General features: G+C 41.6%; 2 protein-coding genes and 1 long non-coding RNA gene across 4 annotated transcripts in view; all 3 read left to right on the forward strand.

Moving 5' to 3' along the window:
• LOC309702569 (uncharacterized protein) overlaps positions 1–24,190 on the forward strand; it is a 1,256,944-nt gene that overhangs the window by 565,046 nt on the left and 667,708 nt on the right.
• The window catches only part of LOC309702578 (protein NLRC3-like), a 174,090-nt gene that overhangs the window by 123,156 nt on the left and 26,744 nt on the right, over positions 1–24,190 (forward strand). The window lies entirely within an intron of this gene.
• The window catches only part of LOC309702654, a 29,983-nt gene continuing 5,886 nt past the window's right edge, over positions 94–24,190 (forward strand). Inside the window, exons 1-3 of one of the 2 annotated variants that reach the window (XR_014275683.1) lie at positions 94–220; positions 2,166–2,221; positions 4,394–5,215. This is a non-coding gene — a long non-coding RNA (uncharacterized lncRNA). Of the gene's footprint in view, positions 221–2,165; positions 2,222–4,393; positions 5,216–24,190 lie in introns of those variants that run through there. The other variant, XR_014275682.1, reaches the window with a different exon arrangement.

The following is a 24,190-nucleotide window of genomic DNA, read 5'->3' on the forward strand; positions in this document are numbered from 1 at the left end:
AGATAGAGAAATAAAACGAGTCGCAAAGTCTAAAAGCAACATTTCTCTGCCTGGGCTGTACCTCTGCACGTTAGTCTGTTTCAATGTGTGACCCCTCACCCCCTCCCTGATCAGTCGGGGGTGAGTGCGCTAATGTGCCTGGAGGCCGTTTTAATGAGTGTTTGCTGGAAAACGAAAAATACAAGAAGGATTTGTACGTTTTCACAACGGGGGAGTTTGCGTAAGTACTAGTAAATAATTTTCTCGAGTGTGTACGTTACACATGTTATTTGTTTAAAATTGGTATTATTATTTTGCTAGCTAGCAAACTCGCGGGATAAAGGATTGAAGTGCACTCAGTGCGATACAATACGGTGGCGCTATTCTAACAGTTAGTTATTGCAGGGTAACTTGTAGAATATGCTGTGAATTGAACCAAGATTACACAGCAGTAGCAGTAATACGAGTTACTTCCCTCAAGTGAAAGCGTTAAACGTTAGCCCGATGCTTAACTAGCCAACGTCAGGCTTTCTGATTGAAGGCTAAAAGCGACGTTGTCACCAAGTAAACAGAATATTGATGATATTTTTGTGTATCGCTGCAGCCTTTTCAAGTATTAACCTGGTGTCTTTGGGAACAGCTTAGGGGGAAATGACGGTAATATGACTGAACCGTATGGGAACAAAGAATAGGCACTTTTTTGTGCTACCGAAGTTTCCTCGCTTTCATTCAAAATCTGTTTCTCATTAAACAATTGAAACATGATGGCTTCAAGCTGACATTGAGGCCTGTGGGGCACTATCAGCCACTGAGACAGTAGACAAGTGACTATTTCACACTTTAAGGCTGCCTGTTTATTTAAGGGAGATGAACAGTACATTATAACTGTACATAATAATATCAATGATGATAGATTAAATAAATGGGTTTTTGAAAGACGCTTGTGCATTTTTAAAGTCTAAAGTGTTGAATTGATCTGAGTATGTCATCTGTTCAAAGCCTCTCCCAGTCAGTGCTGTTCTCTATGCCTGTCTTACTCTACATGATGTTATTAGCACAAACACTTTAAAGGTGATAATTAGGTCTACAACAATAACACAGACTGCAATGTAGTTAAGCGTCTTACAGTTAGTTTTGAATGAATGAACTTAAAAAACAACACAAGCAAAGATCTGTCTCCTCCTGTTTTTTGTGTCACATAAGAAAGAAGCATCAATATCTGATGAGAAGACTTATTAATTTGGCCTTTCACGTGATCTTATTCAGGTGATGCGAAGTGAAATATGCATCCTTTTTATGGTAATGTGCTGGAAAATGTTGAAAATGGACATTAAACGTGCTCACAAAGTGCTTGAATTTGACCCTGAAAGGTGTATGAAGCCAGAAAAAGTCACACTTGGAGTAAAAACCTCTCATAGCAAGTTAATCATATTCAATTGATTTGATGCTTTCAGCACAAAATTTAGCCACACAGTCAGGACAGCGTCTGATTTACCTTCATCGGTAAACGTGTTTATGCAGTACATAGTAACAGTGTGGCTGAGTCCTCTGGTTCAAATCAGTTCCAGTACATTTGGAGATGTAAGTCTTAACCTTTCACATGCATCGGGAAGGAAAAAACATTTAATCTTCACAGTACTGCCGAAGTGCAGCGATACATTGTGAAGTGCACATTTCCATTTCTCATACAGTACCGAGCAAAAGTCTTGAACCACCCCCTTATTTTTTCCTGTTTTGCCAGGTCAGTCTGTGTTAACGGTGTTATTAACTGCATTCTTCAACTAAAGAAGTGAGAACAAATGATGTGGGCTTTTGTTTTTTTGCAATAGGCTGCAAGTAAATGTGTACAGATACAATTTAAAATTGGTTCTTTGTTAAGTTTTCTGGTCCTTTCCATGACTTAGGTGTCTGTTTATGTTTGAATGTTTCAGAGATTAGTGTGAAGGGTCTTAACAGACAAAAAGTGGTCAAATACAAGCCCTGGATTAAAAATCAGAAACACTTTAAAAAGCCTGGAGAGCTATTCCTTAATACCACTTTAAAGATTACAGGGAAGTCCGGATCCCTGGAAGCAAATGAGGGATGGCTCAAGACTTTTGCACAGTGCTGTACATGTCATGTTCCCTGTTTTATAGCTCAGCTCAAACTGACACGTTCTCACTAACTGCTTCTCATTTTCTCCACAGTAAACTTTGACCACTTCCAGATACTGCGGGCCATCGGGAAAGGAAGCTTTGGAAAGGTAATGCAGCCTCCATTTTTCACGCAACTTGTATATTGTTTGCCCTTAATTACCCACCACGGTCGTCATCTCTAAAGAATCAGTGCAAGCGAAGCGAAATGTGCTGGGATTACACTTTAGTTCTCGTGTGCTGCTGTTATTTAATAACAGTTATAAATGCAGCTTATGTAATTATTTCTATAAAGTCAGTTAGAGGAGAGCCGATTTCTATTTCATCTCACTCAATCTAGGTGGGAATTTTGACCCCACGTCTCAATTTAATTACAGAGCACATTGAATGTCTGGATGAGACTTCAGTAATGAATTCAGGACTGTGTGTGTGTGTGTGAGATACACAATTGGGGCTGCAGAGATTGGAATAGTTTACCTTCATTTTAAATATCACTGCCCTGTGCACATTGTCGGCTTTAAAATTCAAACTTAAAGAGTTTGTAAGTAAACTGGCTGAGATGAGACAGACGATGCACCGGGTCCTCGTCTGAGTGCTGGCTTTCAGTTGTGCTGTCTCTGTTGCCCAGCCATGCACACACAGACACTGCTACACTTACACAGTGAGACAGATGCTCACAGAGACGTCCAGATACATTTTGTCCTTGCTGGAGGTCATCTTGTGTTTTTTGGCCCACTGTGGCCTCACACCGAGCTCCTGCTGTTTTTTGAACACTTTAACAGCACCAGTCTTTAGCTTCCTGTTGAACACACAGTGGGGGGGTGCAGGAGGTAATAAATCAAGTTTGATTATCCTAATTTATAGCTGTCTTTATGTTAAGGATTAAAATAAAATTCACAAGAGGAAGGTGTTGGTGTGTGTGGTTGGGAAGAGAAGGGCGAAGCTAGAATGAAGCACAAACAGAGGGAGGTGTTTGCCTCTCGCTGTAGCGCTGTGAAACACGATCTGTAGATTGCAGCTTGTGTAGGTGCTCCAAGAAAATGGGTTCATTGGCATGCAGCACTGTAGATGTGCACGTATGCACTCGCGAAAGAGAGAGGATGCTTGTGTTGCTGAGCTCGTTCTTGCACAGCGGCGAGATGTGAGGTAGGTTGGGGCTACCTCATAACTCCCCGCTGTGAGGCTGCCAGATGGGAAGAAGAGGAAACCGCCTCGTTGTCCTGAAACGCTCGTTTTCCTCTGCTCACTTTTCATCTTTACAATCTCAGCACTTGGGTGTGTATCTTCTTGCAGTGGGCCTCTCAGTTTCATTCTTATTCATAAGCTCCTCTTTGTGTTATTTAGTTTGTACCTGAAAAGTCTAATTTATGCCTGAGTACACAAGTACAAATGAAAGGAGTACCACGTACTTTAATGGGTCAGCTTGGGTCCAGACCTGAATTAGAGATAATGTTGGGCTGTTTTAGGTCTGAGCCACTAACCTGACGAAAACGCAACACAACTGCTGGTAAGTGCGTGTTGTTTAAAACAGATAGTTGGAGAGGCAGGTCAGTGCTTTTAAAGGTTTATCAGGTGTCAAATCATTTTATAGATGGGAAATGTAGGACTGTGCAAAAGTTTGAGCCACACCTTAATTCTAAGATATAACTTGCTGGGTAATGGGAAACGAGTGCAACAGTTTAAATTTGAAAAGTTTACATGAAAATACAATATAAAAGGCAAAAACAGAGTTGATATAATGAGGTAATGAGCTTGAGCATCTTTATCTTCAGCACGCCCTGAACTCTCTTAGGCCCATTTCTTTGGAATTCCTTTAAGTAGTCTTCAGGAATAGTTCTCCGAGCTTCTTTAAGGACATTCAGAGCTCTTCTTTCGATATCAGCTGCCGTTTTGTTCCATTCTCTGCCGAGATGATCCCACACGGCTCAGGTCAGTCCATGAATGATGGTGTTTCGATGTGTTTAGTAAGCTGCTGCCGATCAGACGCTTTCCAGATGGTATTGCATGGTGCATCAAAGTCTGGTGGTACTTTTCATAATTCCATCAATTTTGACGAAATCCCCAACACCCTGGCTGAAATGCAGACCCAAACTATGGCAGAGCTGTACAGTAGTTTAGAGGTGGTTGTAGACATATTACCACAATTTGAACCAGAACTGTCAAATTTTGGTTCATCACTCCATCAGACCTGCTGCTACTGATTTTCAGTCCAGTTCTTGTGTAATTTGTTATCCCTCAGCCTTTTCTCCCTGTTCCCTTCCTTAATAATGGCTTCTTGACAGCCACCCTTCACTGACACCATGAGATGAGGCTTTGGTGAACACTAGATGGATCAACTGAAGGACCAAGTGCATCTTTCAGGTCCTGTGTCAGGTGTTTGCTGAATATTTTTTTGACATGACTTTCAGGTACTGTTCCTCCACTGTAGATAGATTTTTCAGCTTGTCCCCTTTTTTTCTGTCTTCTACTTTCCCAATCCAAAGAAATTAAATAGTGTGTTTCTGTGACAGGTTGCTAGTAACAAAGTCCCTAAAGATAAAATTTAAAATTGGTTCTTTGCTAAGTTGTGTGTTTTGTATTGTATTTGACAACTCGGGTTTGTCCCCTTGAGTTAGGTTAAGTGGTTTAACCCCCCCAAAAAACAAAAATATCGCTCTGAAAGCGATCAGGTACAAGGACTGGACTGAAAATGGGTGAAAAAGCAGTTAATGTCCAAAGAAAAACTTTAAATGACCTTCAGAAAGTCTAAAGAAAGGAAGAAGAAGAACATCTGGCTCAGCACAGGCAAAATATAAAGAACTGAGGAGAGGTTCAAGACTTATTCACAGATAATCAATCAAATTAATCAAGCGTCATCTGGAAGCATCCTCCTGGCTGTAAGAGCGTCTCGTTTTTGTCTCATTAACTGTCTGGTGGCACTCACAGTAGTCTGCTGTGACGGGGACCTCGAGGACTAATGTTACAGGGAAATCATTAGGAAAGTGCTTTGGACTGAGCTTTACTGAAATCTCAGTTTTCCCCCTGTCGGAGAGCTCCACCACCTCCACCCCTCCTCCTCCTATTCCTTCTTTTTAAACGTCAGTGCAGGTACCGTCTCCCTCCCTCCCATCCCTGTATTTTTGTTACATAGAACTTGGTGGCTGTGCTCACTGTTCAATTCAAGTTGGTTTAAGAGAGATGGTAGTTTAAAAAACACAAAAACAAGCTGTTTTGGTAAAGCAATATATATGATTATTAAAGATAAAATATAGTGTTAATTTGTTTGAGTTCCTTCCCTCTCTCTTTACTTCTCACTCTGTTTTGAAGCATCTGCCTTGCAGCAGATGGGGGAGACTGTATTGGCAGCTGCTTTCCAGGAGGATGTAGCTCATCTGTATCACGAGGCCTGTTGGGCCATATACGTCCTAAGAGTAAGAGTAATTTCCTGCTCTCTCTTTTCCTCTCTAACTTTTCCCTGTGTGCATTAGGGCTGCCACAAACGATTATTTTGATAGTCGACTAGTCACTGATTATTTTTGCGATTAGTCGACTAATCAGATTAGGGCTGCACGATTAATCGTTAGAAAATCGCGATCTCGATTCATACTTATGTGCGATCTCATTTCCAAATGACGATTTAAAAAAAAGAAAAAAAAAAGACTACGACGATTGTACCGCATTTTGATCCGGGACGTACTCTGCATGAAACCAAGCGCTCACTCTTCCTGCTCAACAAATGACAAGGGCGGAGCCTTATACCACGTGATACAGAAGCTGTGCCGTGTGATGCTAAAATTAGCAGGGAAAAAACAACGGAGAGCACGTCAGGGATGACGAGAAAGTGACAGGAGAAAATCCGTCCCGGTCAACCACCCAAACATCAATAACGGGAACCTTATACAGCGCTTCCCTATACCCGTCGAACTCTCGCAGGCACAAAGAAATTACGGAGGCTATCACTTATCACCTGACCAAAGATATGGCTCCCATCAACACTGTGCAAAACGAGCAATTTAGGAGAATGATCAACACCCTAGACAAACGCTACACAGTGCTGTCCCGCAACTATTTTTCTATTGTTGCACTACCTGCTCTATACACACAGTGTCGAGCAACGGTGGAGACGGAATTTCAAGCAGTACAACATTTTGCGGCAACAACAAAACGTGAGACATTTGTTGTTTTTATGTTTATTTATTGTTTTTATGTTCAGTCTCAACTGTTACGAAGTTGATGTGCAGTTAATAAGTGCAATAAATATTTATACTGGAAAAGAAAATCGTTGCCCCTGGTGAGAGGCGGCGGGCTGGGGTGGGTATTCTAATATCCCCTCGGCTTGCTGCCGGTACGTTGGGGTTTTTCCCGGTGGACGAGAGGGTTTGTTCCCTGCGCCTGGGAACGCCTTGGTATTCCCCCGGATAAGCTGGAGGAGGTGGCTGGGGAGAGGGAGGTCTGGGCCTCTTTGCTTAGGCTGCTGCCCCCGCGACCCGGCCTCGGATAAAGCGGATGAAGATGGATGGAAGAAAATCGTGAGAGAATCGTGATCTCAATTCTAAGCCAAAAAATCGTGATTCTCATTTTATGCAAAATCGTGCAGCCCTAAATCAGATCATCATCCATTGTACGTAAAACGTACAGCTTATTGCACCAGCAGCATCTGCTCTTATATAACTATCATTAGCTTACAGCTTTAAGTGTTTCAGGTATGTGCTAACTAAAAATAAAGACAAGATGATAGTTTATTAAATTTTAATGAAATTTGCAGATTGTTTCGGTGAAGTTTAATAAACTCAGCCGTCTGCTCCTTGCTATCTAAAATATAACAGGACACCGGAGTATATTCTCCAGCATCTCACACTTCTGATAATCAGTTGTCTGCTTGACGTTTACTCAGCTGTGTAAAAACTATAACTTTAATCTTAGCTAAACCGATTTGCTCAGGAACAAATAAAATACTAAAAAAAGCCAAACAATAACATTTTTAAGTTATCTAAGTGACTTATATCATGTTTAACCTGAGTAGCGAAAGACGGCGGTGGGTTTGAAAACGATTTGCCGGGAGTCCGGTGTTCTCACCGGCTCTAATGAGCCTTGCTCCCGGCTAGCTATCGAGCTAGTGACTAACAGAAGTCTCTGAAAACGTCGGAGCGCTTTTGAAATATGCGGTGTCTTGATAAACTGAGCAGATATTTGAGGTTTACACAGCTACACTCTCGCCTGAAAACATGTTAAACGTTTATTTTGTGACCCAGAAAGAATAATAAGAGTAATGTTAAAACTAACTAGCTGCCGCCATTGTTGGAAACTGAGCTGGGCTGCGCTATGAATTCTGGGACACAGCTTCTTCTTCTTCGGGGTTTAACGGCAGCTGGCATCCTTGTACATGCAGTGCTGCCATCTTCTGTTTCAGTCCGTTATTACACTCTTAAATCCTACTACTTATTCCTGCGTCTTTTGTGATCTTACAAAGCTTCAAACGACGATTTTGATAGTCGACGTAATCGTGACTAGTCGACTAATCGTGGCAGCCCTAGTGTGCATCAGACTTTTGCCCCCCTCTTCTTTGTCACTCCAATGTTCTCAGCTCAGGCTGCATAGGAAGCTGGCATTTCTCTTGCCGGGCTTATTAAAGCCTGTGCTTTAGAGCTCTGGAGGGGGGCTAACACTCGAGGGGGACATGACAGTCATTGGCAGCGACAGCAGTTTAGTGACAGCTTCCTAATGTCAACAGTCACATGGACAGGTAAACATCTAAACGGATAGAAGAGAGGTGGATGGAGAGAGACAGGGAAGGTCAGAAGTTGTGGATGAACTCAGCGTGCGGTTCCTGCGTCTTCTTTCCCTGCGCCGTGCAGCTGCTTCAGTGGGAATAAATCCTCATTAGGATGGAAATGGGAAGGCAGACTAACAGAGACGGCTGCTGGAAATGAGTGGGAGTAAAAACGAGATGGAGATGAGGGAGTAGATGATCAAACCTTCAACGTTTTCAACTTTTTTTTCTCTTTTTTTTAACATCCGTTGGGCTCCCAGACGGCCAATCAGTCCTTCTGTCTGTAAAGACTGACAGTAGCTGCTTTTTACTTCTCATCCCTCCCTTCTTTGCACCTTTCAAAACCAACTCTCGTCTTTACTGCAGGGCTCTAGACTAACTTTTTGCCATGGGCGTACCGGTACGCCTAACTTTAAAAAGTTAGGCGCACACAAATTTTATAATAATTGATATAATATAATGTGTTTTTCTGGATACACTGTGCTTTTTCAGCTTTCAAAGATTGATGACACCGTGTCAGAGCACTGGCTATGAATTTCAGAAGGATCAGGACTTGACTTAACAGAAAAGTTAGCAATAGTTGTTTTCCTATTACAGCTACATCCACTTCTGTCGTGCCTAGGCTGCTCACTAGGGCTGGGTATCATCACTGATTTCTATAATCCATTCGATTCCGGTTTTCAAAGTCCCGATTCGATTCAACTTAGCCTCAGACAGTCAGAAATATTATAACTCTGATCATTTATCAGTACTGACTTCATCAGAATTGTGAACATCACAGCAGATGCCTTTGTGTGAAAGTAACTAAGAATAAAACACAGAAAAACATGAAGGAGATTTTCCTGGTCTGGCTTTTTATAGCAGATAACCTTAAAAATATTCTACAATGTTCTGCATATGAAGTTTAAATTTCTTCAGTATTGAACAACAGAAAAAATAGGCTTTCTTGTCCGAGGTCATTTAAGTGAAAAAAAGAAAAAGACAGCAGCCGACAGCGCTGTAAACAACGGTAGACTGGTGGGTAATAAGCGAATGAAAAATACAGAAAACAGAGATTGGAGACGGGAAACTGTTCTTGAAGTACAGAGAGAGATAGAGAGAGAGCTAGCTGTGCATGGAGTGTGATTTTAATAGTCGTGGAAGCAAAACAGCAAAATTAATGACGACATTGATCAAATGTGAAGCGCAGTTTGCTGCTTCTTTTGCTGCTGGCTCTGTGAATTTTGGTTGGAGAGACAAAACCTGCAGCTCAGAATCAGCGCAAGAAGACGTAAACACAGCGCGGACCGGACGCATCAGGATCGCTAAGCTCCGACAGCGTGTCCGTCTACGAGCCGTCGGGTGAGAAAGCCGAGAAAGACAAAGCTGATTCTGATGCGTCGGGTCCGTTCTGTGTTTACGTCTTTGTGTGGAATCAGTGTACCTGCTCTCATTTACACGGATTCGCATTTGCGACCAAATTGGTTGCACTCTAGAGCCCTGTTACTTGATGAAAGTTGGTTTTGCAGAGTTAATCTTGCAGCTCAGCCACAGCATAGCCCTCAGCAACCAAGAGCATGCTAGCGGGCCGTTGTTATTATGTTATTACTGTGCTTTTCGGAAAATAAGGCACTCTAAAAATCAGTCCTTTGATTTTTCTGGAAATCGACAGTGCTCCTTATAATCCGGTTTGCCTTATGTCTCTACCAGCTTTGCACATCTACAGACTGAAATCTTTGCCCATTCTTCTTTGCAAAACAGCTCCAGCTCAGTCAGATTAGATGGGCAGCGTTTGTGAACAGCAGTTTTCAGATCTTGCCACAGATTCTTGATTGGATTTAGATCTGGACTTTGACTGGGCCATTCTAACACATGGACATGTTTTGTTTTAAACCACTCCATTGTTGCCCTGGCTTTATGTTTAGGGTCGTTGTCCTGCTGGAAGGTGAACCTCCGCCCCAGTCTCAAGTCTTTTGCAGACTCCAAGAGGTTTTCTTCCAAGATCGCCCTGTATTTGGCTCCATCCATCTTCCCATCAACTCTGACCAGCTTCCCTGTCCCTGCTGAAGAGAAGCACCCCCAGAGCATGATGCTGCCACCACCATATTTGACAGTGGGGCTGGTGTGTTCAGAGTCATGTGCAGTGTTAGTTTTCCACACAGAGCATTTTGCATTTTGGTCTCATCTGACCAGAGCAGCTTCTTCCACATGTTTGCTGTGTCCTCCACATGGCTTGTGGCAAACTGCAAACGGGACTTCTTATGGTTTTCTGTTAACAATGGCTTTCTTCTTGCCACTCTTCCATAAAGGCCAACTTTGTGCAGTGCACGACTAATAGTTGTCCTATGGACAGATTCCCCCACCTGAGCTGTGGATCTCTGCAGCTCGTCCAGAGTCACCATGGGCCTCTTGGCTGCATTTCTGATCAGCGCTCTCCTTGTTCGGCCTGTGAGTTTAGGTGGACGGCCTTGTCTTGGTAGGTTTACAGTTGTGCCATACTCCTTCCATTTCTGAATGATCGTTTGAACAGTGCTCCGTGGGACGTTGTTTCTTTTTGTAGCCTAAGCCTGCTTTAAATTTCTCAGTAACTTTATCCCTGACCTGTCTGCTGTGTTCTTTGGACTTCATGGTGTTGTTGCTCCCAATATTCTCTTAGACAACCTCTGAGGCCGTCACAGAGCAGCTGTATTTGTACTGACATTAGATTACACACAGGTGCACTCTGTTTAATCATTAGCACTCATCAGGCAACGTCTATGGGCAACTGACTGCACTCAGACCAAAGGGGGCTGAACACACACCCCACTTTGCAGTTATTTATTTGTAAAAAATGTTTGGAATCATGTCTGATTTTCGTTCCACTTCTCACGTGTGCACCACTTTGTGTTGGTCTTTCACGTGGAATTCCAATAAAATTGATTCATGTTTGTGGCTGTAATGTGACAAAATGGGGAAAAGTTCAAGGGGGCCGAATACTTTTGCAAGCCACTGTATGAATCCTGGTTGTGTTTACTGACCTGGAAACGATTTTATGTGCACGGCGCTCGAAAATCTGTCAAATGTTTTAGTACGACTTTGCTAAGCTACGAAGCCGCACCGCTAGATCGGTTGTTGGAGCATTACGGCTATCGTAGGCAGGAGCCTCGCGGAGTGATACGTCCTGTGCTTCAACATAATATTACTGTATTGTGTGTTTGTTTAACCTCTTTTTAAGTTTTGTGGATATTATACATGTTTGTGCTGAGGATATGTCGGCCAGTTTCCACTGGAAATGCCTTTTGGTTAAACTGTCAGCGAGGAATTTGCATTTGCACTGTTACATTTTTATATAAGTTTAATGCACATGAAAAGCAGCTGCTTATTTAAGTGAAAATACATTGATTGTTTGTTTTTTTTTGCACAAATGAAGTGGAGTTGTAAAGTATTTTGTCTCGTGTCAGTTATATCGTTATCGCACATTTTCAAATTTATATCGTGATGAATATTTTTGGCCATATCGCCCTGCTCTACTTCTACAACACGCCTTGTGTAGATGAGTTAGTGAGGCAAACTGATCAGCTGTCTTATTGTGTCTGTTGAGTGTTTGGTTTTGTGAACGGCCTCTTTAATGCACGAGGGTGTGACCATCCACATCCTTGTATCTGTCCACTGTCAGCCATTCATTTTGTGCAAATCTGGCCAAGTCTTCCAAGTGTGCGTGTTTTTTTTCCTTCTGACCAGATGCAGCTTTCTGCAACATCACTTTAATGTCCTTATACTGATCACCACACTGTGTGTGTGCGCTAAAACAGCAATCATTTCACTGCTCCTTTGTAGTGACAGGTTACAAAACGTCATAAGATGCTGCATGGCTGTACAAGATAGACTTTGGTTAGCAACAACTCTCTGAGGCCTTTACTGTGAAACAGAACGCTGTCTTATCCGGCTAACTTCAAGGTTTAATGTGGGATTTTTTTGTAATCCAAGACATAATGCCAGGTCAACTCATGCTTTGAACCTAATCTGCTCCAGAGCAAATCATGTTCCAAATGAGAGATCAACAGGTAGAAAATCACAACCTACTAACCAGTAAGACCGAAAAAGAACAAAATAAATAAAATCCCCGATCCTGGAAGGTCCCTCAGACCGCTGTGTGCAGAGAGTAGGAGTGTAAAATTTTTCAGCAGAGTCTGATGTCTTTGTCTTTCCATGATGAGCAACAATAATGAACATAGATTCTCTACAACAACTTTATTGTTTTGGAAGTATTAATATATGATCCCAAAACTTCTACATTTAACCTTTTAATCAGACCAGCAAAAATCTAGTATTGAATCTTAGCACAGTCATAAAAAACTATTTGCTAAAAGCATTTTTGCAGCTGAATATTTTAAATTACAGTTAGGATCACTGGTTGGCTGTTTCACCTGTAAGACTTTAAAATAACATGCTAAGGTTTAATAGTCTATAAGGAATACACTCTGAGGCCTGGGCAGTGTTGTGCTAATGAGAGAAGGTTTGTGTGTGCAGTGAAACAGTAATTTTTTTATTTCAAAATTTATTGATATGTTTGATCCTTTCTGACCTGCGTTAATGAAGCAGTCATTAGAGCACCATGTCCGCTATAATAGTTCTGTAGTTTGATGCTTGAGTCGTTGCAGACTTGTTGAAACTCCCTCACCCGTCAAAGCAGCGTCTTTGTTATTCGCGTCCAGCAGATGGCAGTGTTTCACTGTCTGACGGCTGTCTGAAGCTTCAGCTGGATTATCCGTTTAAATGAGATCGTTTTATAAAACTTACAACAACAGGCCTGAACCTGCTCAGCTCCAAAGAGCTGGCTAAACGATGGGGCATGTTCAGAATCTTCCTGAAGTTTAACAATTTCCCAAAAAGCTACACAAAGTGAATTTTCATATAAGACAAGAAGGAAAGAACAGGGTGTGACGTGGAAGGGGCCCTCTGGCAAACAAATTACTGCTTTTATTAAGTTACAAAACTCGCAGTCTTGTTCACGAGTGATCAGAGAAGGGAACAGGAGATGGACAGATGGATCGGTGCTGCGGCTGCAGACTCTTCACCAGTCCCTCTTTACGTCCTTACCCTCTGTCACAACGGGACTGAACGGACTCACGCGTAGGCTCTGAGTAGGGAACAATAAAGGTTTTTTATTTACAGAAGCACCAGGTGATCTATTTACACAGTGGGGAAAAGACGGGTTCCGGGAATCCACACACGAACAGGAGGGGGGAAAGACACTTGCAGTCCACACACGCTCCAAAGTCCTCACTCCATCCACGCTCCACGCTCCTCTTCACACTCCACAAGAAACACAAAAGCTCGCTCCAATCCTCCCACACTTGATCGCTCAGGTAACACAGGGGCAGGTCCAGGGAAATCTATTCACAGAGATGCAAAAGGTTACTGTAAGAAGATCGCTAGGGAAACACGAGAACGAACTGAGCTGGGGTTAACACTGACGAGAGTCGGCAACGGTCCAGCGATGAGAAATACAGGGCTGCCATCTTATAAGGGGACTGGAACACTGTTGGGTGATGAGCCACAGGTGTCACCAGGTGCGTGGGCCAAGGGCAGGAGCCCACAGATGAGCTCCGCCCAGGCAGTGAGAGAAGGAGGGAGGGAGAGAGCGGGGACAAAATCAAAACAAAAAAACACATGTAGCCACACTGAGGCGACCGGGTAGACACAGGGACCCTGACACCCTCGCCTTTTTCACAAATGTCATGTATGAAAATCCATAATAACTCCAGTTATACGGATATCAATATCCTCATAAGTGAGGATATTGATAAACTGATTTGAACTTTTACTGATTTCTGTTTAGATATAAATTGATTCAAAGTGGTCAGATATGCAGATTCTGACCTTTCCTCTGGCAAATATATAAACTCACTGAAAACAGTTTGACTTTTCAGAGAGTTTCCTATCTATCTGTATTTTTACTTTAATAGTTAAGCACGATTAACATTTAGGAAACAAAAATAAACAAGTTAATAAATGAAATGAAATAATACTGATTTATATATTCACTCTGTTTACTTTTTCGATATAGAAATACAATGAAGACTTCCATGTTCCTGCTGGTGGCGCTCTCTGGCACTGTGCTCTGCATGACTAACGGACATGTTCAGAAAACCAGCATATCATCAACATGATCCCACAAGGGGGATGTGATGATCTGATAGCAAACAGAGATAATAATGGTAACTGTAAGCGCAAGAATACCTTTATCATTGGTGACTTTAATCAAGTTAGAACAATTTGTGATCCAAGCAATTGTATCAATGCAAATAGAAATCTTTATAAAAGCCCCACAGACGTGCACATTCTGTATTGTAAACTGCTGGGACAAACAACGATACCCATTGTACATCCAGATACAGATGAAAAGGCGTATTGTAATTGCATGTGATAAATCAATCATTTCCTTCAGCCTGTGCACTTTGAATGTTGCTCTTGAGTTGAGAGATTCTGTCAGCTTGCTGCCATCTTTAAACATCACTTCATGATGCTGGTTTAGATGCTTTATAAGACTTTGTTACGTTTCTTAAACAGTGATGAAAATAATAAAGAGGAAATATGAGAGAAGTGATTTTCAGTGAATGTTGAAAAAAATCCCACAATAACAAAAATGATGGCAACATTGCTACACTTTGCTTTCTTAGCTTGCATATTGTACATTTTCACAGTTGTTTCTGATTGGCTCCATCTTCTCTCGTTGTCACAGCTGTTGCTCAACTTTCAGCACTCATTCAATTAAAAAAACAACAAACAAAAAAACCAAGCTGCTGCTGGTAAGGTTGGCATTCTTGCAAGACTCAGTAACACAAAACAAATAAAAAAATGCACATCCCATGTTTATCCCATGTGATTCCAGGCTGAGTTTATGCATTTATGCTTATTTGTTTATAAAATATTATAAGCTGGTCTGAGGTCATTTGTTACTAAAGAAAAACAAACAAACACTGTGTCATTATTTAATCCACTAAAACTAAGACACAATGCAGAAGCAGTGTGTGAAAACTAAGTGCACCTTCACTGGTGTAGCATCTGCCTTAGAAACAATGAAGTCAAATGAAACTGTTGAATCATCTCTATGTGCTAAAGGCTCATTTTAATGCAGCATTAATCACGTTGCTTTAACAGTGCTGCATTTTAATAATGTTTATCACGTTCTTTGTAGATTTTAATTATCACCATCGTCGCTGTGAGAACATGTCTGGTTGGAGCAGGCGGCACTCAGGGATCATGTTGTGTGGAAGAAGAGTCATGTGATTGTTTTTTTTAAAGATTTATTTCTATGAGTGCACAGAGTGTGAAACAGAAAGATAGGATCGACAGAGAAAGCTGATCATGTCTGTTGTGACACCTGCAATCTCTGACTAGAGTTTTAGGTTCTGTCAGGCAGCTAACACAAAGAAAGCCTGGCTTCATTGTACAAATACAACTTACATATACAACACATGACATATTACACAGAGTCATTATTTATTCAACAAAAACTAAGCCAGATGCAGTTTTTGGATTTTATTTCAAAATGTTCTTATTCTGATTGTTTACTTAATATATTTAGACACATTTGGTTTATTTCTATAAAAATGATATTTTACACAAAACTTCAAACAGCTGCCTGCAAACATGGCTCTTTATTGTAAAGCCAGGTATGAACAACAACCTGCAGCTGCATGCTGTTGTGCTCATTGGTGTCACATTAGGTTCTGAACCACAAACAGAGAAGTTTCTTAGAACTGCTGGGCTAGTGATGTAGGTGTTGATGCAAATGATGGCTTAGGGTGGTGCTACGACAGTGTATAAAAACTGAAGCTCCCAGAGCCAAGTGTTATTTGTTCTTCCGTAACTGAGGTGAACTATAACCTGCTCAGGTAGAATTTAATAACAGCGTGTCTGAACTGCTCATCTCCAGGCTTCACGTCTCATTCTGTAAGAACTTGTTGTTTGTTTATTAACTTTTTAGAAACAACAGACTTTTGTATACTTCCAAGAAAGAGGGAGAACTTACTCTTCTGCCACACTCACGTTCATCTTTATCTGTCATCAGTTCAGATAAAAGCATCACTGATTATTCTGAACACTGTTTTAAAGCTTCTGCGTCACTCTGATTTCTTCTTAAAGTTGGCAGACAGGATTGTGAAGAAGGACATAGTGGATCCCCCCTTTTAATGAGCATATTATCTGTGAACACTGAATACAAACAACCTAAATGCTCATTAAAGAAGCAGGTTGGCTCATAAAGTGCTCTGTACTTGTTTTATGCAAGTGCTGTTTCTGGAAACAACCACCATCTGTAATCAACACAGGACTTATTGAGCTGTCAGGTGTGCAGACAACATGGCACATTTTGGGAACACCTATAGTTGATGTCTTAATTATGAAAATAGCTACTATGTAGTTGATGCTTCCTGTTCTGCCAGAGCAGGTGCAGCCTTTGTGGAAGTGGGTTCTACTGGACCAGCGTCTGTGAACGATCCACTGTGGGTGATTTTTTTTTTTTTGACCTTACATCTGTGTGTAAGGGCCAACCACAACCATCTAAAATCTTTGCATGTTATTTTATCTTCTGTGTAAGAAGTACACAGCATACCCTGATGATCAGCTTCAAGGGTTCTCAGTGTAGGATGCATACAGTATGTCATGCTGAAATATAGAGCACTTACAATAGAACCCACTAGAAACCAATTATTTTAGCCTGGTTCCTTAAATCTATGGCATTTTTCCCATGCTGACTGATATGCTGCTCAGTGTCTTTTGTTGTCTGTCATGATCCTGGGCCATGTTGGCCCAGCATTCTTAGTTTTCGTATGTTTTGTGTGTTGTTCTTTATTTATGCCATGGTTTCTGTTAAGATGTTCCTTATTTGATTACCTCCTGTGTGCCCCTCTGTTTATCTGTGAGCCCTCGTTTCCCCTCCTTGAGTTTTATTCCATGTTTTCCCAGCCCGTTATGTCCGTGCTCTCCCCGTGCTGTCTCTCCTCCTCTCTGAACCTCCGTGTACTTCCTGTTTTACTTTGACAGTCTCCCGTCAGTGTTGCGTTCACTCCTGCCGTGTCTTGTTATGATTATCAGTGTCACCTGTGTTCCCCGTGTGCTCCCACTTCCCTCGTTAACCCTCTGTGTATTTATGTCTGCGTCTCCCTCAGTTCTGTGTCGCGTTCTCCCTCATTCATGGCCGTGTGTTTCTCTGTGTATTACGTTAGAGTTTCCTCGTTTAGGTTGTATGGTTTCTCTCTCCAGCAATAAAGCTGTGTTTTGAGTTCATTCCTGCCTCCGTGAGCTTGCGTTTGGGTCCTCATCCTGCCTGCACACAGCCGCAACCATGACAGTCTGCTTTTAAATCAGATGTCACTCTGAACATAAACACAAGCCACAGCAGCCCAGCTGTCTTAGCTGAGTACAAGGATACATTTACTCTCTTTGTGTAAAATATTGTGATGATTTTACATTATATTAGGCAGGCAGCTGCCCAAATTAAACCGTGACTATTAGCAGTTTGGTTATTTTGAACGCCTCGGCTGGAAAAAATTCAAAATGGTTTGTAAGGTTGGCCACAGCTTTGTATGTAAAGGGGAGTTTGAAGATTGCTTCATATTTTAAGATTGATTAAGATTAATTAATATTTTTAATTGTTTTATTTTACATCTCACCTTTTACACTGCATTGAGTTGCTGCCATGTGATTGGCTGAGTGTACATCGTTCTTTGTTTCAAAATGGACTTAATGCTTGGTTGAACAGTTGTGATGTTTATCTCCTTTAGATTTATTTTTTATTGTCATGATGAAAAATGGTTTGTTGGTTCATACCTATGAAGTTACAGTGTTTCTGAAAAGCCTAAAAAGATGCATTGTTACCATAGTAAACTTCAAAACAGACTTTATTATATGATATAGTTATAAAATTGGATAAAAACTGACTTCAGCATAATATAAAATAATGTGTTGTCACTATGTATGCATTGGTCAACTTTCAGATCTATAAAGTTCAGCTCCCCCAGCTGTGTCTCCCTTCTGTGGCCCATTCCCTCATTACTACCCTGTGTATTTAAGCCCTGTGTTTTCCCATGCTTGGTGTCGCGTCGTACCCTCAGACCCTGCCTGTGTGTTCCTGCTTGGTTTCATGGTTTGGTTTCTGTTTTTGTTTCATGCCAGCAATAAAAGCTGTGGTTTTAGTTACATTTCGTCTCGGAGTCCTGCATTTGGATCCACATTTCCACCTGCCCGCACTCAGAGCCCTGACATCAGCATAATATAAAATAATGTGTTTTCCCGATACCTGATTTTTAGCACTATGTATGCATTGGTCAACTTTCAGATCTATGAAGTTCAGCTCAGTTATCTATGTTTTCATTTTTAGTTTCCATTTGCATTTAGATGCACGGCCGATTCTCTGATGTGTGATCTGTTTCTACCTGTGCTGATGCTAGCAGGACTAAAGCTGATCAAGCAGCAGTAAATATGTGAAGCAAGGCTGAAGGATACACTCATAAAATGAACAGAATCATAAGAATATAACAGCACGAGCACTGCAAATGCAACTAAAACATGTTGACATCAAATGGTATGTTATTTGAAATCTATATGAAATAATGACACATCTATGTTTTCCATTTTTTTTTTTTTTTTGTATTTATTTAGTTTTTCCACAGTTGTGTAAATCAGTCTGTCTGTGGACTGGTACAGCTGAAAAGCTGACGCAGCCAGTTCCTCTTCTTCTTCTTGGGTTTTTTCTCTGGCACAGTCTTAGCTTCAGTTTCGAGTTCAGCTGGATTGGTAGTTATCGTTTTCTCTCTGTCTTCTGTTTGTTGTAGAGAGTCATGCAGAGACATCTCAGTTGATGTCAGGGAGTCTTCTTCTTCTTCCTTGTCCTGTTCTTTGGTGTCTTTTTCCACCAGAAGCTCAGATTTTCCATTTGCTGTGTTGGAATTTTGTTCATTTTGCTCCTGTGTGATTTTAATGTAGGACGCTTTGACTTCTTTCAACTCTTGATAAAGAGTCTCTACTTTCATGTCATGAAGCTCCTTGTTGGAGCAGAGCTGGGATTTAAGCTCACTGATTTCCATGTTCAGTGTCTCCTGGTCCTGCCTATGTTTGTCTTCCTGTTCCTTGAGTTGGTGTTGAGCTTCTAGGAGCTGTTGTTGGAGTGTTCCTATTTGCTCTTGTTGAGTCTTGTATTGGAATTCAAATTGAGCCTCCTTCAGACCTACACAGTCCGTGTGCGAAGCCTCTGTGGACACGACTTAAATACACAGAGAAACACAGGGGAATTACACACAGGTGGTGGACACAGCTGGGAATAATCAACAAGACGAGACAGAGATAAAACTGAACACTCACATGAGACGCAGACCTTCACAATAAAACAGGAACAAGAAACCATCACACTAAGACGCAGACTCGACATAGAGAGAGAGACAGAAAATGACACATGGAACTAAACTAAACCTGCAAAAACATGACAACTCAAAATACTGGGTCAAACTGAGCCAGAACCGTGACAGATTTTCTATAATGTTTTGCTTGAGCATGTCCTGCTTTTCTGTAATGTTATTTCTACAGTTTTAGCAGTTCTTCTCGAGGGAAAGAGAAAGATGTAAAAATCTTATACGTTATATATGTTAAATAACATGTGTAGTGCTCACATGTAATGCAGATGTTAGCTTTGATCTAACCAATGAATCCTGATTGGATGTTGTTAGCGTTAGCACTTGTGTTTGCTTCCCTGCTGTACAACAGCATTACCAAAATACAACTGAAGAAACAAACTCAGTTATGAAAAGTTTGTGTTCAGTTTGCAGTCGCTGAAAATAATTACACCTTTGGGAATGACATGGAAATGCTCCCACACTAAAGATTGGGTTTTGTTTTGGGGATTTTCCATCTTAATTTATCTGTCTTATTTGGCTACATCTACGACACTGCTATGCTCTCTCTTGCCTATGTTTTCGTGGCTGCTGCTATCTGTATTTTAATATATATATATATATGCAATGAAAATTCCCGTCTCGCCCCTCCCGGCAGTCTGTATACTTTAAGCTCGGGTAGTTTTTACACAGGATACGGGAGGATTATTGAGAAGAACCTAAGCAAACACGTGACAAGTTTTCAACAGGAACGAATGACAGTAAAAATGTTACCTCACAGATCGTTTTCATGCCATCAGTAATGAGCTGGTTTCAGCTGGACTGGACACACTCAAATGGCAAAGAAGGTTGTGTAGCCTTTGCAGAGAAGATGAAATGCATTCATGTAAATCAAAATGCATCTTTTAATTGAGGTAGAGGTTTGTCAGAGATATTATTCTCATAATGTACCTTTGTCCCAGCTGATTACCTTCATTAAACAGCAGGTTGCAAAAACCTCTTGTGTACCTCTTTTCAACCACTGGGAGGCGCTACAGCTTCATTCCTGTCACACTAAGGCAGCGGTAGGGAACTCCAGGCCTCGAGGGCCGGTGTCCCTGCAGGTTTTAGACGTTCCCTACCCCTGCACTAAGGCCTTTGAAATCTTCATTAACACTGAGTTTGAAATTTCTATCAGTCGAATGCAAAGGAGTCCTGTGGTTGTAGGACAGAGGTAGGGAACGTTAATCTGCCATCATTTAGATTATATGACAACATATATGATTATATGACAAGGGAAAGCTGTGATGAGAGGTAAAATAATTTCTTTCTCATCACACAAAAAGAAAGAAGAAAACAAAAATATTCAGGAATTAGAAAAAAACATCAAATCACTAGAAGAAGCCTACGCGTCCTACCAAGATCAGGAAACATTGAACAAAATATGCAAAACAAAACTAGAATTAAATGAAACTATTAATAAAAAAACACAATTCCTTATACAAAGACTTCGCTTGCAGAATTTTGAACACAGTAACAAATCAGGTCGATTTCTAGCTAACCAGCTAAAAATAAATAAAGAAAAAACAACTATATGTGCTGCTAAAGATTTATCGGGGAACACAATATATGATCCTGGAAGAATAAACAACATTTTTAGGGATTTCTATGAAACTTTATACTCACCACAAATAAACCCATCTAAAAATGAAATTGATCTGTTTCTTGACAACGTAACTCTTCCAAAATTACTAGACAGTCAAGCAATGGAACTGGATTCGCCACTGACGCCAAGTGAACTCCAGGAAGCCCTGATAAGTATGCCCAATAATAAGGCTCCAGGTCCAGACGGCTTCCCTGCAGAATTCTACAAAGAATTCTGGACAATTTTGGCACCAGTATTCCACAGCATGTTGCAGGAAATCGAGGAAAAGGGCAGACTACCACCAAATATGAATTCTGCCAACATTAGTCTCCTGCTAAAACCAGGCAAAGACCCTTTATTTCCCTCAAGCTATCGTCCAATTTCTCTTTTAAATGTAGACCTTAAAATAATCTGCAAAGCTCTCTCAAAGAGATTAGAGAAAATGACCCCCCTCTTAATTCATCCTGACCAAACTGGTTTCATAAAAGGTCGGCACTCCTCAACAAACACTCGTAGATTACTTAATTTAATAGACTACTCATACGATAAAAACATCGAAGCCATAATATTATCTCTAGATGCAGAAAAAGCATTTGACAGAGTTAATTGGAAATTTTTATTCGCAACTTTACACAAATTTGGTTTTGGAAACTCTTTCATAAACTGGATAAGAATATTATACAATTCCCCAACGGCTCGTATCAGAACAAATGACCAGACATCCTCCAGCTTCTGTCTCCTGAGGGGCACCAGACAGGGATGCCCACTCTCCCCCTCACTTTTTGCAATTTTTATCGAACCTCTAGCAGCAGCATTTAGACAGGCTACAACAATTAAGGGCATAAAATGTAAGAACATAGAACATAAAATCAGTCTCTATGCGGATGATGTGTTGCTTTTTCTGCAAAACACACAAACCAACCTCTCTGAGGTAATTACTTTAATAAACTGGTTTTCAAGAGTTTCAGATTATTCAATTAACTGGCCAAAATCTACAGTTCTCCCCATTAACTGCTCCTTCCATAATTCTTCCTCTGCCCCACTGCAATCCGGAAATATTAAATATTTAGGTATTAATGTCTCTCCTAAGCTTTCAGACTTAACTAAACTAAACCACATCCCACTTCTAAAGAAAGTAGAAGGCGATCTGACTAGATGGAAATCTTTACCCATATCACTCATGGGAAGGGTCGCCACTATAAAAATGATGATCTTGCCAAAAATAAATTACTTATTTTTGATGATCCCTAACAAACCATCACAAGATTGGTTCAGATCTCTGGATTCATATATTTCCAAATTCCTTTGGAAAGATAAACCCCCGCGTATTAGCTTAAAAACGCTACAAAGAACCAAGGATAGAGGAGGATTAGATCTGCCTAATTTTCACCAATACTTCTTAGCCAACAGGCTTCAGTTCATCTCAGAATGGTTAAAACATACCTTCTTAGTTGAGCCCTGGCTAGATGTTGAACAGGCACTATGCAAGGATCTAGAGATTTCAGACCTACCATTTATTAGCTCAAACATCAAAAGACATGAATGCTTTAAAAGTATCAACATCAGCTTTTCTCTAACAGCATGGTGGGAGTTTCTAAAAATAACGGAGTCTTCATTAATCCCATGCAAACGTACACCTATCTGGAATAACCCTGACATATTACAAAACAATAATATGATTAATTTCCCAGAATGGAGTTGTAAAGGAATTAAATACTTAGAACATATATTAGAGGGAACAGAATGTATTCCATTTGACAGACTAGTTGAACAATATGGGATCAACAAGACAAGGTTTTTAGAATATCAACAAATTAAATCCATAGTAAAAAAGAAATTTAACCTCAGTCAAGTTGAATTACAAACACCACTAAGTGCGGCACATTTTCTTACTCTTAAATCCCCCAAATTATTATCTAAAATATACAGAACACTTTCTAAATTAGATGAATCAATATCCCTTCCTACTGCAAAGTGGGAAGCAGATTTATCAGTCAACCTAGACCAAAACTTCTGGTCTCAGATTTGCTTAAAAACTTTTAAATTAATTAAAAATCCCAGTCTGCAATTAATACAATACAAAATACTTCATAGAGTGCACTATACAGGTCATCGGATGTTCAAGATGGGCTTTACATCTTCCAACAACTGCTCACACTGTCAAGGCAATACACCAGACAATTACATCCACGCTCTTTGGTTCTGTCCACCAGTGCAAAAGTTTTGGCGCGAGATATGTGAAGACTTATCAAAGTGTCTGAAATGTAACATTCCAACCTCCCCCTTAGTGTGTTTGTTGGGCAGCTTAGATAATATCACTTCAGAAAAGAATATAGCCCATATGATCTTCACCGCCCTATGCATAGCCAAGAAAACAGTCCTCATGAACTGGAAAAATAAAAATAATCTTAATTCTAACCAATATAGAAATTATCTATTAGATTACATTAGTCTTGACACAGCCTCTGCCACCACATTAGATCAATTGCTCTGGGCCCCTTTTATCAGCTCCATCACCTAGTGGGGGTGGGGGGTCATAGTTTGGTCCCGCCTTCACTGTTGTGATTGGTGAGGGGGTAGGGACAGGCTTAGGGCGTCGGGGGGTTCCCCGGAGGCATCTTCCTTGGGGGGCTCAACCCGGGGTAGCGGTCACGTCCGGTTGAGGGCTCTGTTGGCTCTCAGGTGACTGTTTCCTCGCGGCTGCGTGCAGCGGGGCTAGGGGAGGGTCTGTGCTGACGGACGTGGGTTACTGACCTGGCAACCTGGCTGCCCCTGGGTGGGTCCGGGATGGGCGTGAGGTTCTGGGGGCGCTCCGTCTCTGGGCTGGGCCCCGGGCCGGGCCTCGGGGGCTTGGGTCCTGGTTGGTGTGTTGCCGGGGTTGTGGGCGGGTGGGTGCATGGGGGCCCGGCCCTGGAGCAGGGTGCCACCGGTGCGTCGAGCCGCCTGGGGGGCTCTTCAACTGGTGGGGGGGATGGTCACATCTTGCAGGAGCTTTCTTCTCTTCAGGAACTCTCTGCAGGAGGGGGAGATACAGGAGAGGTGGAGGAAGATCTCAGCCTGGGCGTTTACCGTCTTATGTAGTCTGGAAGATGTGTGGTTGGTGGGGTGGGTGCAGTTTTCTCTGTGGTGGGGTTGGGTGGACTGTCCAGGGCTCTGTGGAGCCGGGGGGCGCTACTGCACTGGGCCCCGGTTTGATGGGCCTGGGCCCCCCTTCCCTGGCGGGTCGCGGAGGGTGGGAGTGCCTACTGGGGTCAGCGGGGGAGCTGGCCCCAGGGAGGGGTTACCTGCCCCTCCCTTCCTTCCCTCCCCATCTCCAGCTGCCTCCCTCTTCCCGCTCCTCCACAACCACCCACAC

The sequence above is a fragment of the Aulonocara stuartgranti genome (genome assembly GCF_965226115.1).
Source record: "Aulonocara stuartgranti genome assembly, chromosome: 3".
NCBI classification, from domain to species: Eukaryota; Metazoa; Chordata; class Actinopteri; order Cichliformes; family Cichlidae; genus Aulonocara; species Aulonocara stuartgranti.